The sequence below is a fragment of the Patagioenas fasciata genome, chromosome 18, assembly GCF_037038585.1.
Source record: "Patagioenas fasciata isolate bPatFas1 chromosome 18, bPatFas1.hap1, whole genome shotgun sequence".
NCBI lineage: Eukaryota > Metazoa > Chordata > Aves > Columbiformes > Columbidae > Patagioenas > Patagioenas fasciata.
The window spans coordinates 12,389,899-12,405,124 of NC_092537.1; the positions used below are offsets into that span (position 1 = coordinate 12,389,899).

At 44.0% G+C, this 15,226-nt stretch overlaps 2 long non-coding RNA genes across 16 annotated transcripts in view; one reads left to right on the forward strand and one right to left on the reverse strand.

The window, feature by feature from the left end:
- LOC136109524 (uncharacterized) overlaps positions 1-15,226 on the reverse strand; it is a 190,910-nt gene that overhangs the window by 42,474 nt on the left and 133,210 nt on the right. For 12 of the 15 annotated variants that reach the window (XR_011741760.1, XR_011741761.1, XR_011741755.1 and 9 more), the window contains 5 exons: positions 10,768-10,919; positions 9,702-9,814; positions 9,348-9,573; positions 6,615-6,725; positions 1,000-1,102 (listed from right to left, as the gene is read on the reverse strand). This is a non-coding gene — a long non-coding RNA (uncharacterized lncRNA). The remainder of the gene's footprint in view (positions 1-999; positions 1,103-6,614; positions 6,726-9,347; positions 9,574-9,701; positions 9,815-10,767; positions 10,920-15,226) is intronic. The other 3 variants (XR_011741765.1, XR_011741754.1, XR_011741764.1) reach the window with 3 other exon arrangements.
- On the forward strand, positions 18-1,944 carry LOC139829305 (uncharacterized). The gene is made up of 3 exons (XR_011741774.1): positions 18-311; positions 389-568; positions 1,546-1,944. It is a non-coding gene; the product is annotated as an uncharacterized lncRNA (long non-coding RNA).

The window sequence follows — 15,226 nt, forward strand, 5'->3', positions numbered from 1 at the left end:
GGGGAAATTGTCAAACACTTTTTCCTTTGTTCAGACTCTGATTGGAACAGCAGAGTAAAGTGGGCATAGTCTCAGGGGCTCTATCAGCCATTTCAGCTGGCTTATTCCGATGCATTACACCCTGACTCTAGTTGAGGTGAAAGACACATGGGCAGCGCCAAGGTATGTTAAAGACAAGCCCACAGATGTGGACAGCTCTCAGCTTGCAAGTAACTTCTGTTTTCTATTTTCAGGGAGACCACACAGCTTTGGACAATTTCCTCAGAAACCTCAAAGACTGCAGGGCTGTGTATACAGTGACTCAAAAACAGGTTAGTGCTAATTGAGAGCTTTTAAATTAATTTGGAAATACTTTCAGCAATATCAGCTTACACAATTGAACCCACAGTTGCAGCTCTGCTCCTGTCTGAAGTGTTCACAGCCAGTCACTCCACCTGAATCCAGGCTGCAGGAGCCCTTGATGCAGACCAGTGAGGAGTGAACGAGAAACACATGAGCAGCACCTGAGGAGTGAGGTACTTCTGGCATTGAAAGGAAACAAGAAGCAGACTCAGGAGCAGAAGCTGGGGTATGTGTTGATGTTGAAAGCTTGAGATGGTCCACACATTTCCACCTCTGTTGACTATACAAGCACTAGTATTCAAAAGCAGTGGTGGGTTCTCCATGGAGCACTGACACTAGTAGGGCCACAAAGGTGGGAATGGGGATGGTGTTGTGTGCTGAAGGGACACAGGCTGTGCAGAAAATATTGTCCCCAAGCCTGAGGCAGGTAGCCCCTGAATGCTTTCCACATTGATTTGCTTACCACATTTTCAAGAGAGCTTGCCAGTGGAGCTGCTTGGGGTGATGGGAAGTGGTAAGGACTGACACTGTCTGCTTGCTCTAAGCTTCTACAAGTCAATGCCAGAGGTTTTGTCAGATGTTCACTCTGCTGGAAAATTGCAACCAACATCTGCATGGCTTTACGCCTGTGACAGCAAAATCCAAAATGGTTCTCACCTTACCTGGCTCCCAGGTGCAACCTCAACAGGACACCAGCTGTCAGAAGGGAGTCCAGCCTGCTTCCAGTTCCACTGGCGAGCAGAACCTCTGTCAGTGCAATCTGAAGAAAGCAATGGGAGACAGTTCTTTAGGAGCAGACCTCAGGTTTCAATCACAAGGACATTAAGAAATGTTGAAGAGATGCCAGCCTGGTGCTCCCTTCTCCTGACACTGCACAATTTTTCCTGTGGCTCCCTAGCAGACTCCCAACCTTGTTCATCCCTCCTCATCCCCTGCAATTTCTCCTTGCCTGACAGCATGCATTCATCTGCCACCACAGCCAGGGTCCCTTGTGGTGAGCCCTGCCTCCCTAAATTCACCTAGGAGCTGCCTGCTCCTCTTGAGTGGCTCAAAAATCTCTGGCCACACCTGCAGGCTTCTCCAGAGCTTGAGGTGGCACTGGGCAGAGTCTGGATGGCACACAGCTTCCATGAGTATCCCTGTCAGCTGTGATGGCTTGGACAAGCATAAACTGCAGAGACTCTCTGAAATCCTGCTTTACAGATGCTGCACTGTCCTTTGTCTCACATTGCGTGCACCATGGAAGCTTGAGGATGGGTCATCAGCATGAAGGAATTGCAGCCAGCAAAGCCAGGCACAGGGAAGAGAGAAGAAGGCAGGCGTGAAGAGGAGTGAGCAGGCTGATGGCTCTTGGCCACACTGGTAAGTTCCTGTGATGACTTGTACAAAAGATCTGTCACAAAGGGCATCGGTAGGAAAGGACAGGCAGGTAACTGAAGCAGCAGCTCTTGCTCCATAGCTATAAATGCGTCTGTTCTGACTTACACCAGCCTTCTTTAGACTCTGGGTTGCAAAGTCAACTGTTCCTTCCTCCAGCCTCCTGCGTGTTTCACTTGCACAGAGTCACACACCCACTGGTATCTCTCTGGCTCCCCAGGATGGCATTGAAAATAAAGCAGCAGCCATGCACCGTAAGCTCAGGGACAGGTGCACAACCTCAGGCAGGACTTGCCATGAACACGGCTGGGCTGTGCTGATGGGTCTGAGACTTGGAGCAGTGTCCCTGGAAAATGCACAGCTCCCTCCTGGCCCTGCCTTCTGGGCTCTGAGGTCCCACCAGATTGCCCATCAGCCCTCACCAGAGTCACTCCAGAGGAGAAGACAAGGCCACAGAGAGCTTTGGAGGTTGTGCGTGTCAGGAGGAGCAGCCCATCAGTTGTCTCCCTTCATCCTCACTGCCAAAAGCTCAAAATAGCCCTGCTCTTGCAAGACTCCTGTGCAGGGTCAGGCCTGTTTGTGTAGATGACGTGCTGCCACTAATAGCACTCCAAGACATTCCTCGGGGGGTAGGTTGCCTTCTATATCTCAGTGCAACGTGCTGCCATGTAGGAGCTGGACAACTGTGTTGTGTCCTAAGACAGCAGATGCTATTCTTATCCCAGAGACACTCGCTGCAGCACAGCTCCTTTCTCAGCTGCAATGTTAAAAATCAGAAGCAGCCCTGAGTGTTCTCTCCTTGGTAAGAGTAGAAATCAAGAGTGGCCCCTTTGAAGTCCATGCAATGGTGCCGTGCCCCATGGGGAACACAGCAGCTGCCCAGGCACTTCCAGGGGTCAGCTCATTTTGGGGTGGATGGGGGCAACACTCCTCTTGGACACCAACAGCTGAAAAAGGCAGGCTGGGCTGTAGCTCTGAAAGTGCACAAATTTACAACTACCTCTCCTTGAATCCCTGTCTGGATGAGGGTGAGGATGGGGCTGGGCTTGCTCTGAGGTTCAGCAGCACTGCAGAAGGCCATGTCCCTTTTCTCGGCTGTGCTCTCACAGCACTCACTGAGGGAAGGTAGCTGGACTGTCCACCAGAGATCCCTCAAGGGCCAAGGAGTCCCAGGGCTGCAGGAGAACCCCTGGCCAGGCCAGTGGCTGTCACTTGGTGGTTATGGAGACCCAGCTCTGCATGCAGCCTCCCTGCACTGGCCCTTTGCAGAGTCGGTGTCATTGCCTGGTGCTGTCACCACAGGCAATCAGGCGGAGGAAACCAAGTCCCAGAGACTTCAGTCGGGACAGTGGCTGTGCCTGTCGCCTCACCATTTTGGCTCTTGCTCTGAGGGCACAGGCCCCATCAGCTTTCTTCTCGGCTGGGGCTCCAGCAGGCTCCTGTCAGTCACGGGCGCTCAGCAGGCAGCAGCTGACCGGGCCCGCCATTGCCAGGGGGTGGCAGCATAGAGCCGCCCAGGTGGATCCTCTGAGCGGCTGGCAACTAGGCCTCACTTAAGAACGCGTGCTTTTAAAGCTGCTGAAACTTCCTGGCCCAATAAGATGCTTGAATCCCACCAGAATGGTTAAAATCCAAGTAGGTGAGTCAGCCAGTCTCATGTCTTTACCGCTGGGGCAGAACTAAGACAGGTGGAATGGATCGAGGAAAGGCTGGAGATGGGTGTGGTCATCAATGCTGAGAGAAAAGACCTTGAGCGGGAAGAAGCAGCCACAGGTGTTGTGTCTTTTGGGCAGGGGGGCATGGGCCCAGACTTAGAAGTAGCTCTGGAAAACTGGGCAGAATATTTCTGCTTTTCAGAGGAAAATGTAATGGAAAGAAACAAAATAGCTTGGGAAATCTCACAGGGAAATGTATTGTCATCTGAGCCACTGAGTAAAGGAATTTGGGGTACAAGCTTATACATGCTCCATAGTGTGAAACTGTTCTAAAGATGGTAAATGTAATTATTCACAAATTTCAGTGTAAGTACTCTTTCTATGGTACACGATGTGTATGTTTGCTTTCTCAGAAATAGGTTATCTTAGTGATATTCTACAGTAATTTGAATAGAGCACATTTTGTAGACCTCTTCTGAGGCAAAAATAATGTGTCTGTAGAATGACGAGAAGAACTGGAATGATAAGTATAAAGAATGTGACTTAGGAAAAGGTATGGAAGCAGCTTCATTTTTTTAAGTCCAAAGACAAGAAAAGTAATGACTGGGTGTGGGAGTCTAAAAATAATTTTGCCAGATTATAAAGGTTTGCATTAAGAGACCTTTAGGTTTATATGGCCAGTATCATAACTGTTTAGTTTGAAGTAAAAAGGATTTGGAGTAAATATTAAGGAAATATTTGCATGAGAAAAACTGTATGGTCCAACAGAGTATCTATCATATTGCATGGCCTCCTTTAGCCTATGCTTTTAAGGATCTGTTTTCAACAAGCATCTGTCAGGGATTGTCTAAGTATGGCTGGTGTCATATGCACTTTTATAGAAAATTAGCAAACATATCTGTAGCTTTCTTACCACTGAAACTGTGATGATTGTCATGTCTATTTTTATGTTTACGTTTCATACTCAGCTACTGATCCTACCTGGAAAAGGTGCTATAATTTCTGAAAAGGTGTATATATCCCACTTTGCCTCATCATACCTAGCAGAACTGTGTAGAAGTGTTAATATCTGAAATATTATTTTTATCTATTAAAAGCTTCCTTTTTTTTCCCCATTGGAAAGAATTCTCATCTTGGGGTTCTGTTTACTTGTTTCCTTGAACAACAAAGTTAGTTTGGGGAATACATTAGAAGGTATGTAAAAACATTGATTTTTCAAAATTGATAAATAACTTGCTGTTAACTAAAGAAACACTGTAAATACCCTTTAATTCATGTTATTTTTATGGACCTATTATGAGACTGTTTTTTTCAGAATTCTTTAACTTGTAAAAAAATAAGAACTATAGTAATGTGACAGCTGAAACAAGATATACCACATATAGATAGAGCATGCAGAAAAAAGTTACATTCTTAGGTTTTCTTTCATGCTGAACTAGCAGTACTATTCGCTTGAGAAGACCATAAATTATGACAAATTACTAGGGCACAAATAGCACAGCAAGGGGAGGGAAACCAAAGGTTCCTTCTTCTTGGATATTTATTGCCACAGCTGCAGAATGATAGCCTTTTGCGCTGACAAACTGTGGAGTTGGGCTGCCTGTCAGCTGACAAGTACTAACTAATTGGGGGGGGGAAACACTGCTCCAATGTGGCCATAAAGGTCCATCTTGGAGAGAAAGTTTAAAATAGATACAGTGCATATTTTTCAACAAAACTTCTTACCCACTGCAGAGGGACATCTGTATATCCTGAGCTAACTATTCCAGTTACAGAATGTTTTGAAAGTATTCTGTATTAAAGGAAGTAACGTCTTGACAAAGAGTCTGAGGAAATAAAACTAAATTTAACAGCTGAATTCTCAATGAATTTACCAATTAATCTGCCGTACACCCAGGAAAAGGGTCTACAGAAAGACGTCATATCTCCAGTTTCTACGTGCTTTAATTCCAGGTTTCAACGCATTTCTTCCCAGAAAGGGTTGTCAAGCATTGTAACAGGTTGCCCAGGGCAGTGGTTGAGTCACCATCCCTGGAGGTGTTTAAAGATGGGTAGATGATGTTCTTAGGAACCTGGTGTAGTGGTGGACTTGGTATTGTTAGGTAAATGGTTGGACCTGATGATCTTGAAGGTCTTTTCCATTTTAAAAGATTTTATGTTTCTAACTTTCCCAGTACTTTGTGACAAGCCACATGGAGCAGATGGTCTGTCCCTAGTAGACCTCTGCAGGGTGAGTAGGGGATCTTCTCAGGACAAGGGATGCAAGCACTATTAGAACCCCCAGATGCTCATCTCCCACACAGGCCACCAGCATGCTGACACCCTGGCTGCTGGCTATCTGGTGACACATCACTGTCATTGTCTTCTGCTGGAGCTGTTCTCCTTTACACAGCTGATTTAGTCTCCAAGGGGATCAGGCTCTTATATGCTTCCCTCAGCATCTCGGATGGATGTGGAGAGCAATTAAGGAAACTATTGGGCAGAGCACCAAGGAAATTTATCTGCTGATGTTATATAGGAGCCTGTGGTGGAGTTCTGAAGTGACAGGAGCCTTAGTGTTTGGAAATAATTTCCCTTGAAAATACTACAAGAAAAATATCCTGCTGCAGTATAAATATGTACTGTGGGTTAGCATAGTCTGCCTTGATACCTGGGAGATGCTCTCTGCTGTTTATTTTTACTTCCTCAAATATGTGACTTTATATGAAAATTTGGATGAAGTGCAAAGAAGATATATATTTGTAACATTCAGTCAAAGACAATAACAAACTGAATTGAACTGGATGGAGCTTTCTATGTTAGCCACAGCAGAGGATCACAGTAACTTGCCGTATGTTCAGAGAACAGTTCATGGATTTGAAAAGTGTTTGGACAAATGAAGCAATTAAAAATCCAGCATGAGCAGTTTAATAGTCAGACATTGTGTCCTGCTCAGGACTTCTATAAATACAAATTACAGGGAGTCAGGAGGGTTTCAGAGAAGTGCCACTCTACATTCCCTCAGGCAAGATGCTGCTCCTTGCTGGGCATCACTTTCAAAGACAGAAAGCTGGGCTATGTGGACCTTTGATCTCACAAGTACAGCCTATTTTAGGTTATGCTAGAGTTGCCTGCGGGGGTTAGTACCATACCTTTTCCTTACTTTATTTTTCTTCCCCTTCCTTCCTCCTTTTCCATCTGCTTGCCATTTCAATTACATTTTTCTACCCAGTGATTTCCCAACATGCCCACCCCACTCACCTGCTCTGTAACAGGAGCTCCTCAGCTGCTTTCGTGGGTGATAGAAAGGGCATCCTGAATGTCATTTCCTTGGCCAGAATCTACTACCCAGATCTCTTCTGCTGATGTTAGCTGTGGAGACAGGAGATGTGAGTAATGGTGCACCTGTGGTGCACATTTGAATGCTGTCCATCCTCTAATCCCAAATTGTGGGGTTTTTTTGCCTCTCATATTCAGTTAACTCATTCTGAGGACAGACATGTTGATTTTCCTTGACATGCAGTGAAGGTAAATCCCAACTACATTAAGATCTGCGGAAATTAGATTCTGAGCAGAAGGGACAGGGCATAGGTCATGTGTATCATGACCAACCTGCAGCATCAGCTTGTCCTCACAAGTGTAGACCCAGAAGTTTTTGCTTACATTTGTCATGGTAAAGAATGGATGGCCCACACTGGCTTTCAACCTGCAGGTTTAAAGTCTCATTAATTATGATACTCAGCAGTTCTTCCTGGGAAATCACTTACTGCTTCCAGGAATTATCTTAGCCCATTCCTTCAGCCATATTTATCAGATATGTTAGTTTAATGGCACATTTCCTAAGCAGATGACACATTAAAAATATTCTGCATGTAACATTGAAAGCATGCACCTTAGCAGATCTAACCTGAAATGATAAATAACCTTTTAATATGGGAAATGTGCTCTTACCATCTCCAGGGTTCAGTGTCCGAACACATGCTACAAGTGTAGGGATGAGCAGTTTTGCTACAGAGCAGCATCCTGACATTTCTGTTTGTCTTGTGCTAACATTCCTGTGAGCTCTCGTTTTACACAGAGGGCACCAGAAATGCTGGTACAGCAGAGGTTGGACATTCTCTGTCAGACCGTCTGTCAGAGGCTACTGAACAAACTGATCTGCCTAGGCAGGCTCTATCATAATTCTGGTATGGCTAACAACAGCTCTTACAAGCTGAAAATCCTGCAAGAAGTGATTTGAATTCTTTGTTTTGGGAAAACCATGAGCAAGTCAGGGAACTTCAGACTCCATTCTGTATCACTGGTCTTTCTAGAGTCCTAAATGTAGCTTTATTCCACATGATTTTTCTGTTTCCTGGGAAAGGGTGTGTCACTATCCCAACCTCTCATGCTTTGGGGTGATCTTTTTTTTTTAACCTGGAAAGTCATAGATGTTAATACCTTGATTCAATAATAGAAATGATGCCTTTTTTTTTTTTTTTTTTGGGGGGGGGGTGGGGGGCCTACTATTCTACTCTGACTTACAGAATCTGTCGAGAAAAAGCATTAGACAAGAAAGTGGTATTTTAATAGCTAGGTCTCACATACGTGGTTTTAAGGCAGAATCAAGGCACTGAAGGTTGTTGGTTTTTTTTTTCCTAGAATATAAGGAAACTGATACTAAATACTTATTTCCCAGTGGAAGTGAATTTAGGCAATCCACGCTGAAACAACATAATTTTTTAAAGATTCCTGCAAGTACCAACTGATACCTAGGAGATGGGCTTAGGCAAAGGCTGCCAGTCACTATGCTGGGCATAATGCCAAACAGTTTAGAAAAAACAGGGGAAATGAACGAGATGAAGGCAGCGTCTCAGTACTCCAGAGTTTGAAGAAAGAAAAGCAGGAAAAGAGAGCAGAAAATTGCTTCTCAGGCTCAATAATTTCTTCCCTGCTGCTGGTACTCGCAGAAATGTGGAGCTGTTGGAATGCCTCTGCAGAAACACCTAGAGACCTCATCAGCAACTAACCCTAGCTCAGAATGAGCTTTCTGCCTACAATACCTTGCAAGTATCTACATAATGATCTAGTGTCCAGCCTGGGTTTCAGCTCAGGATCTGGTCTATGCAGATGTGTGAATATGGATTTAATTTGATCTTTCCTCCTGAATAACAGCCCACATAAAGCACTGTTGAATGGATCCAGTTATTTGTTGATAATCTCTGCAGAACACGCACTTTGTTAATGTAACTCAGATTGCACAGTGCTCTCTGTGGCTTCTGTATAACGCAAATAATCTGATCTGTCTTACAGATCAGGGCATCTCTCACCCTGTCTGATAAGTGAGAGTTGATTGCTTGTCTCACCATAAACTACACTGTAGACAATATGGAGAAAGTAATGAATTTTGAATATTTAGCTTCTTAGCTAAAATTCTCAGGTTGGTGAAAGGAGTCTTCAATATGCTGCTGGATGATTTAGCAGAAAAGGCTGTTAAATCTGATAAAAAAACTCATAACCTATCAGAGAAATATAAATGGCCTAACAGAGCAGCCCAAGGAAAAAAAACATGCTTTCAGAAATGTACCTCAGCAAAGCACCTTTTCAACTATCTTCTCAACTTCTTATCTCTACTAATAATATGTATCATATGTGTTTATAGACAACTGTTGACATGACGAGGGGACTTAACTCAAAAGAGGGTCAGGATGTCTGCCTCCAGAGTGGCCAAACTTCAAGACAGGGCTGAGGACAGTGTGTCCACCCAGAACACATCCTTAGCTACTGGTAAAGGACCAGGCTCTCAGAGACAAGGGAAGGATGTTGAGTAAACATATCCCTCCCTTGCTGAGGAGAGTGAAAAACAGACTTCTCTCACTTTGTAGCCAAACACTCCTTCCATGGGGCTGCTTGGCAGAAGGTAGCTAATGGTGGGACTAACTTTGTTTTGGAGACATGGTAACTAGGGCTTCTGTGCTCTGCTCTGAACTCATTGCTCTTTGTGCTGGGTCTTACCTTTCCCACTAGGCAGGCATTCTCAGAAAGAGCAGGAGCGTGATGCCAAAATGCTAACCCCAAATTCCTGAATGCCATACATCCTGTGAGGCAGACTATCTACTCTTTGGTTGGTATTGGGACATTCAAAATCTTCTCTGACAACCCTTCTTGTCAGTCCATGTGTGGACTCTAGAATCCTTGGGTTTCCTCACAGCTCAGATGCTGCAGAAGGTGTAATGTTGATCTACAAGACAAAGTGATCTATTTTTAGATGGACAATATGGGCCTCACATAGGAGACTTACAGATTGCTTGTGGGTAAGAAGACCATGAATTTCATACTGTGCACCAGAAAGAATACAGGTGGGCTTACCTGGTCACAGCTGCAGTCTGCTGCCCTATGCAGTCTTTGGCTCCCTTGCTTCTTCTGCATCAGGCTCCTTTAGGACCAGAGGAAAATTGCCAAGCCTCCTGCCAGCGTAACTGCTGATGACATGACATTGAAGGGACAGGGTGAGATTATTGCCATCTTCGTATCTCCTGCTAATTGCTTATGTGAATGAATTCTTTCCACCTTTGTGGTCAGGTGAAATTTTAATACCATTGGTGCTAATCTTCAGGAAAGTTGCATGCAACAGTGGGCAAGCTCAGTGCAAAGGAGGAAACTACTTATGTTTCAGAAAGCACCCTCCATTTAGTGGGGAGATGCCATGGATGAGGACTTTCGATTTTGATATTCACCAACTGGATGCCCATCTGACTTGAACAAACCGCCTCACAACGTCTGTGAAATTGACAATAGCTGCATGGTAAAGGAATGTAAAGAAGTAACGAAGGTACCCAATGCTGTTGTGAAAGCATGAACTGTGTGAAAGTGACCTTGAGGCCATGCTGCTTCAAAGACTTAGATGGGAGCTCACCAACTCAGCTACCTTTCTGTACTGGAATTCACTGCTGTCAAGGTTAAATTTTACACCTCGTGTACTGACTCCCAAGAAGGTGCCTTCTTGAAGTGGTTGATTTCCACATAATCCAACTGGATTTGCTTTAGTTGTTTCTCAAACACCAGTGAGACTGAAATGGAGGCCAGAGGCTTTCAACCATGCTGCTTTTCCTGTTATTGTCACTGGCCAGGAGGTCCTGGTCAGCTCAGTCCAGGGCAGGAGTGGAGGACCTAAGCAGGAGGTCTGAAGGTGGTACCATGGCAATGGCATGGAGATACTGGACCTGGAATTTCTTTTTAACTATACAGGTTACAAGGCTGATGATGCTGCTCTAAGAAGCAAAGTGGAAACTGAGGTTTGCATTGGGGCACAAACTCAAGAGCCTTTGAGAGTGCTTCACATTCACACTTCACCTGTGCTCATGAGCACCTCTCTTTCTCCCCAGCTCATGCTTACTGAACACAGAGGAAGGGAAATCACATTTTAGGGACTTACAGAAGGTGGGATGGAGTCCATTTTCAGTATGTCTGGGTGTCATCATTCCAGCACAAATGTCTGTGCAGGACCATCTGTATCCAGGGATTTCTCTCATTCTGCCTCTTCTGACTGTGCTGTGGTTTGATTCTAGTCCCAGTGGACTCCAGGCCCTGTAGCGATGGAAACAGAAGTGGCAGAAAGTCAATTGCTGACAGGATCCATTTCCCTCTTTGTTTTGCATCAGGATATTGCTGCCTCTTTCAGTAGATCCCTCTTCCCAAGGACAGGTGTTGTCCTGGACAGAGGAAATCAGCCAGTTTTCCGTGGCCTAACTCACTGAAAACTGTGGAGCTAAATCTGTATCAAGTCTGGATGTGGTAATTCAAATTACAGAGCACTTGTTTGCAAGAGGCTGGAACGCCCAACAGGCCATGTCACAAAATTTTTTTCACTTGCGTGGGACCAGTAATCTCTTTGAATGAAATCCAAAGCAGATGGTGTGTATCCCAGAACATTTTACAAGATACCTGAGTGTTTGTATGACCAAGATTTTTATATCTTTGGAAGAAAATTCTTCAAGTTAGTTTGCCTGTAAATATGGATTGATATAATCTTTATAGTCCAGAAAGAACATGTGGAGGAAAGGATAAAAATTTAAGTCTTGTTTTTTCCTGAAACTTCCCCTGAACTTCCCATGTTGGCCTCCCAGTCTTCTTTCTATTTTCTCACAGTTTCCTCCTCTGTTTCTAATAATAGAATCACACAATGGTTTTGATTGGAAAAGATCTTTAAGATCACTGAGTCCAACCATTAACCTAGCACTGCCAAGTCCACCCTCCAAATCTAGTCCAAACAGTTTTACCTTTGAAAACTGCTCTCACAGCTAATGCCCCATTTTTTTGGACAACATACACATAGATGCCAGTGCTGCAGTTTCCCTCCAATGCCATCATTTAATGTCACCTATTAAAAACTTCAGGGGAGAAGCTATGCTTTAGATCTTATTTAATTGGTGTGAAAGGGAAAGTAGGCATTTGCTAAACATCAGAGACCCAAGCCAAGGGTTGTGCAGTGTTCATGCAGCCAGGCAATTCTGGTGGTGGAAAGCACTGAGTGCTGGCTGCAAGGCATCCTGCATCATTTTGCCTGATACCAGAGATTGCACTCAGAAGCAGATTTATTCAACATTACAGATGCAGCCTTTGTGATTAAATCTACATGCTTTATCTGGCCTTCAAAGAAGCAAGCACATTGGTGAAGTAAGACTTCTCTTTACAAATACAGAATGGAAGACTGTAACTTTTTCCTGTGTTCATTATTTTTTTTTTCTATATTATTATTTCTACAGATTTGTCCATTGTAGCCATCGGCCTTACCACACTGTAGTTCCCATAAGCTCTTTTAATACCATGGGATTACATTAGTCACCTGGCAGTCCTGTGATATCCAAATGGATTTTAAAGTAGGAGCTTTCACACCATGTTTGGAAACTTATCAACATCACCTTTGAGTTCCTCTAGTTTTTTGGACATCTGTATTTGAGGACTAAGAAGGAAAGTGGTCTTTACAATGAGACTGCTAACCTGATGACAAGCATCTGAAATCAGCTTCGTCACGGGAAGAGGAATTAAACCAGAAGTGACAGAGGAATAGCTCCAAACATAAAAATTTTGCAAGGGAGAAGGGGAACATGGTCAGAATCATAGAGATATGGTGGGATAGTGTGCTCTCCTGGAACATGGTCACGGGAGGGTATGGACTGCTTAGGAAGATGCGGAGGATTTATGTTTTATGTTAAGTGCTCCTTCATTGTCCAAAGCTCCAGTTTGAAACTGTATACATCTTGTCAGAGAGGGAAGGAAAATGAGGGATGTTGAGATGGGGTCTGTTACAGACCATCTGGCCAAGAGAAAGTAGTGGAGGAGGATTTCTACAACTAGTAGAAAGGCAGAAGTCTCCTCTGCCTTTGGGAGGATTTCAGCCATGTAGACATCTGCTGAGAGGGCAAGAGCACTGGACAATAAATGCCAGAAGTTCTTACAATGTGCTAATGCCAGTATCCTAAAGCAAATACTGGATGGACAATGCTGAGTACTGGAAGGAGAGATGAACTAGTGATAAATACGATCTCAGATGGAAGCTCAAGCTGCAGCAACCTCATGATGACTGAATGAAGGATCTAGTGGAGAGCTGGGGAGGTAAGCAACAGAATTAGCCCTCTTGACTTTGTAAGAACGGAATTGTTTTCAGGGAACTGCTAATTAGAACAGCCTTGGCAGAAGCTGTGAAAGAGACAACTACTCAGGAGAGATGGTTAGGGTTAAAGGAAAATTATGGAGACCTCAGGAATGAACTACCTTATTGTGCAGGGAGACTGGGAATTTCATCCTAGCTGAGCAGCAAACTTCTTGATGAACTAAAACACAAATTATATAAGAGGTGGAGCCAAGGACTGGCAACAAAATAGGAATATAAATAATTGTTGGGCACTTAAGGATGTTAAGCATAAGACTTCTTCATGGATGATGCAGAAAGGAGTTCAGAGAATATATGTGTCTACCACAGTTAAGTATACAGCACCTTTTCTGCATCAGTCTTCATGGGCAAAGCTTGTCCCTGTCTGCATCTTCCAAGGGAGTTTGAGAAGGAAAGGGATACCCAACAGTGGGGAAGTCCTAACCTACTGCTTAGTAAAGCTGAGATTGCTTGGAGAAGCTGGATGTGTTTGTATCCATGGGGCTGGGTGTGACTCATCAAAGGATGCTGAAGGAGTTTGCCCATGGAATTGCAAGGTCTATGTTTATAATTGGTGAAAAATGACAGCACATAGGAAAGGTCTTAGATGACTGGAAAAAGGCTAATCTTGTACCCGTCTTTAAAAAAGGCAGGAAGAAAGCTCAGTGGAACTGTAAGCTGCTCAGTTTCATTTTATTTGTTAATATTTGGAAGATGACAGACTATGACCTCGTGGTATTTATTGCTAAGGATGTGAAGGACAAAAAGATAATGAAGAGCAGCCAACATGTATTTACCAGAGTAATCATGCTTAACCAACCTGATTGGTTTCTATGATGAAATGACTGTTGCATTTTATCAGTTCTTTTCTGATAATTAGCATACCTTTGCCCTGGACCTCTATGTTGGTATCATTAAGTGGTCTTCAGTCTACTAAAACTGCTTCCCTTTGATTCCTTATTTCTATGTGTTTTATAAACACAATCATATTGGATTCCTGGGGCTATTTAAACTCATCCAAGGATGTTATATTACATGTATGGCCACAGATCAATTCTTAAACAGCTTAATTTTCATCTATGTCCCCAGCTGTATTCAAACCAGGTAAATCAACACGGCTTTTCCTTCACATCCTAACTAGTGGTTTCATGAAGCATTCACTGACAGTGTCCACAAATATAGTTTTGGTACTACAACCCAAAATAACATTTGTCCTTTCTGCATGCAGTAGTTGTGGTCTCCTATTAGAATTACATTCATTGCTTTAGCAATCCGGTAGTACTCTCTTAACTGCAGTTGGTGTTACTGACCTGAGAGGACAGCTGTTAAGAAATGAGGAGAGACTTGGTGAAGGGTCTGAAGCAGGAAACGTGAGGGATCTGAATTCCCTGAACAGCATGAGCATGGAGCAATGTTAAGACAGGACTTTGGTGCTGGATGGCAAAAGCTGAAGGAGTTCAGCTTTACAGTTTCCACCTCGAGTGCGATCTGTTTGATACAAGTCTGCTGTTCAACCAAAAAGGAAAACAATGCTGTTTTCAGTATATATTCTCAATAACTGACTGCTTTGCCTTTCTCAAAGGACATGTGACTGGCAGCTAAACATATAGGGAAGTTCCGTAGGCCCCTATTCACAGAATCACAGAATGTCAGAGATTGGAAGGGACCTCGAAAGCTCATCCAGTCCAATCCCCCCACCAGAGCAGGAACACCCAGATGAGGTTACACAGGAAGGTGTCCAGGTAGGTCTTGAATGCCTCCAGAGTGGGAGACTCCACAACCTCCCTGGGCAGCCTGTTCCAGTGTCTGTCACCCTCACTGGGAAGAAGTTTCTTCTCATATTTAAGTGGAACCTTTTGTGTTCCAGTGTGAACCCATTCCCCCTTGTCCTATGATTGGTTGTCACCGAGAAGAGCCTGGCTCCATCCTCGTGACACTCACCCTTTATATATCTGTAAACCCTTCTGAAGAATTATTTTGTGAAGGTTGTGTGTTCAAATCAGATATTAAATGTCCTCCACATTACTATATTTCACTAGAAAAGAACTGAAAATTACCACACTGTCCTTTGGTAATAGGCAGTTCTTTTTCCTATCCCATGTCAGAAGATTAGCTTTCTGAGATACTTGACTGTCTGTATAACTTGTCTGTAGTGAGCTCAAGGATGAGCTCTGGGTTTGGATTCCAGTCTGGGGCTCAAAACGTGGGTGCTGCAGTGCCAGAGCACTCTTGGAAAGGACTC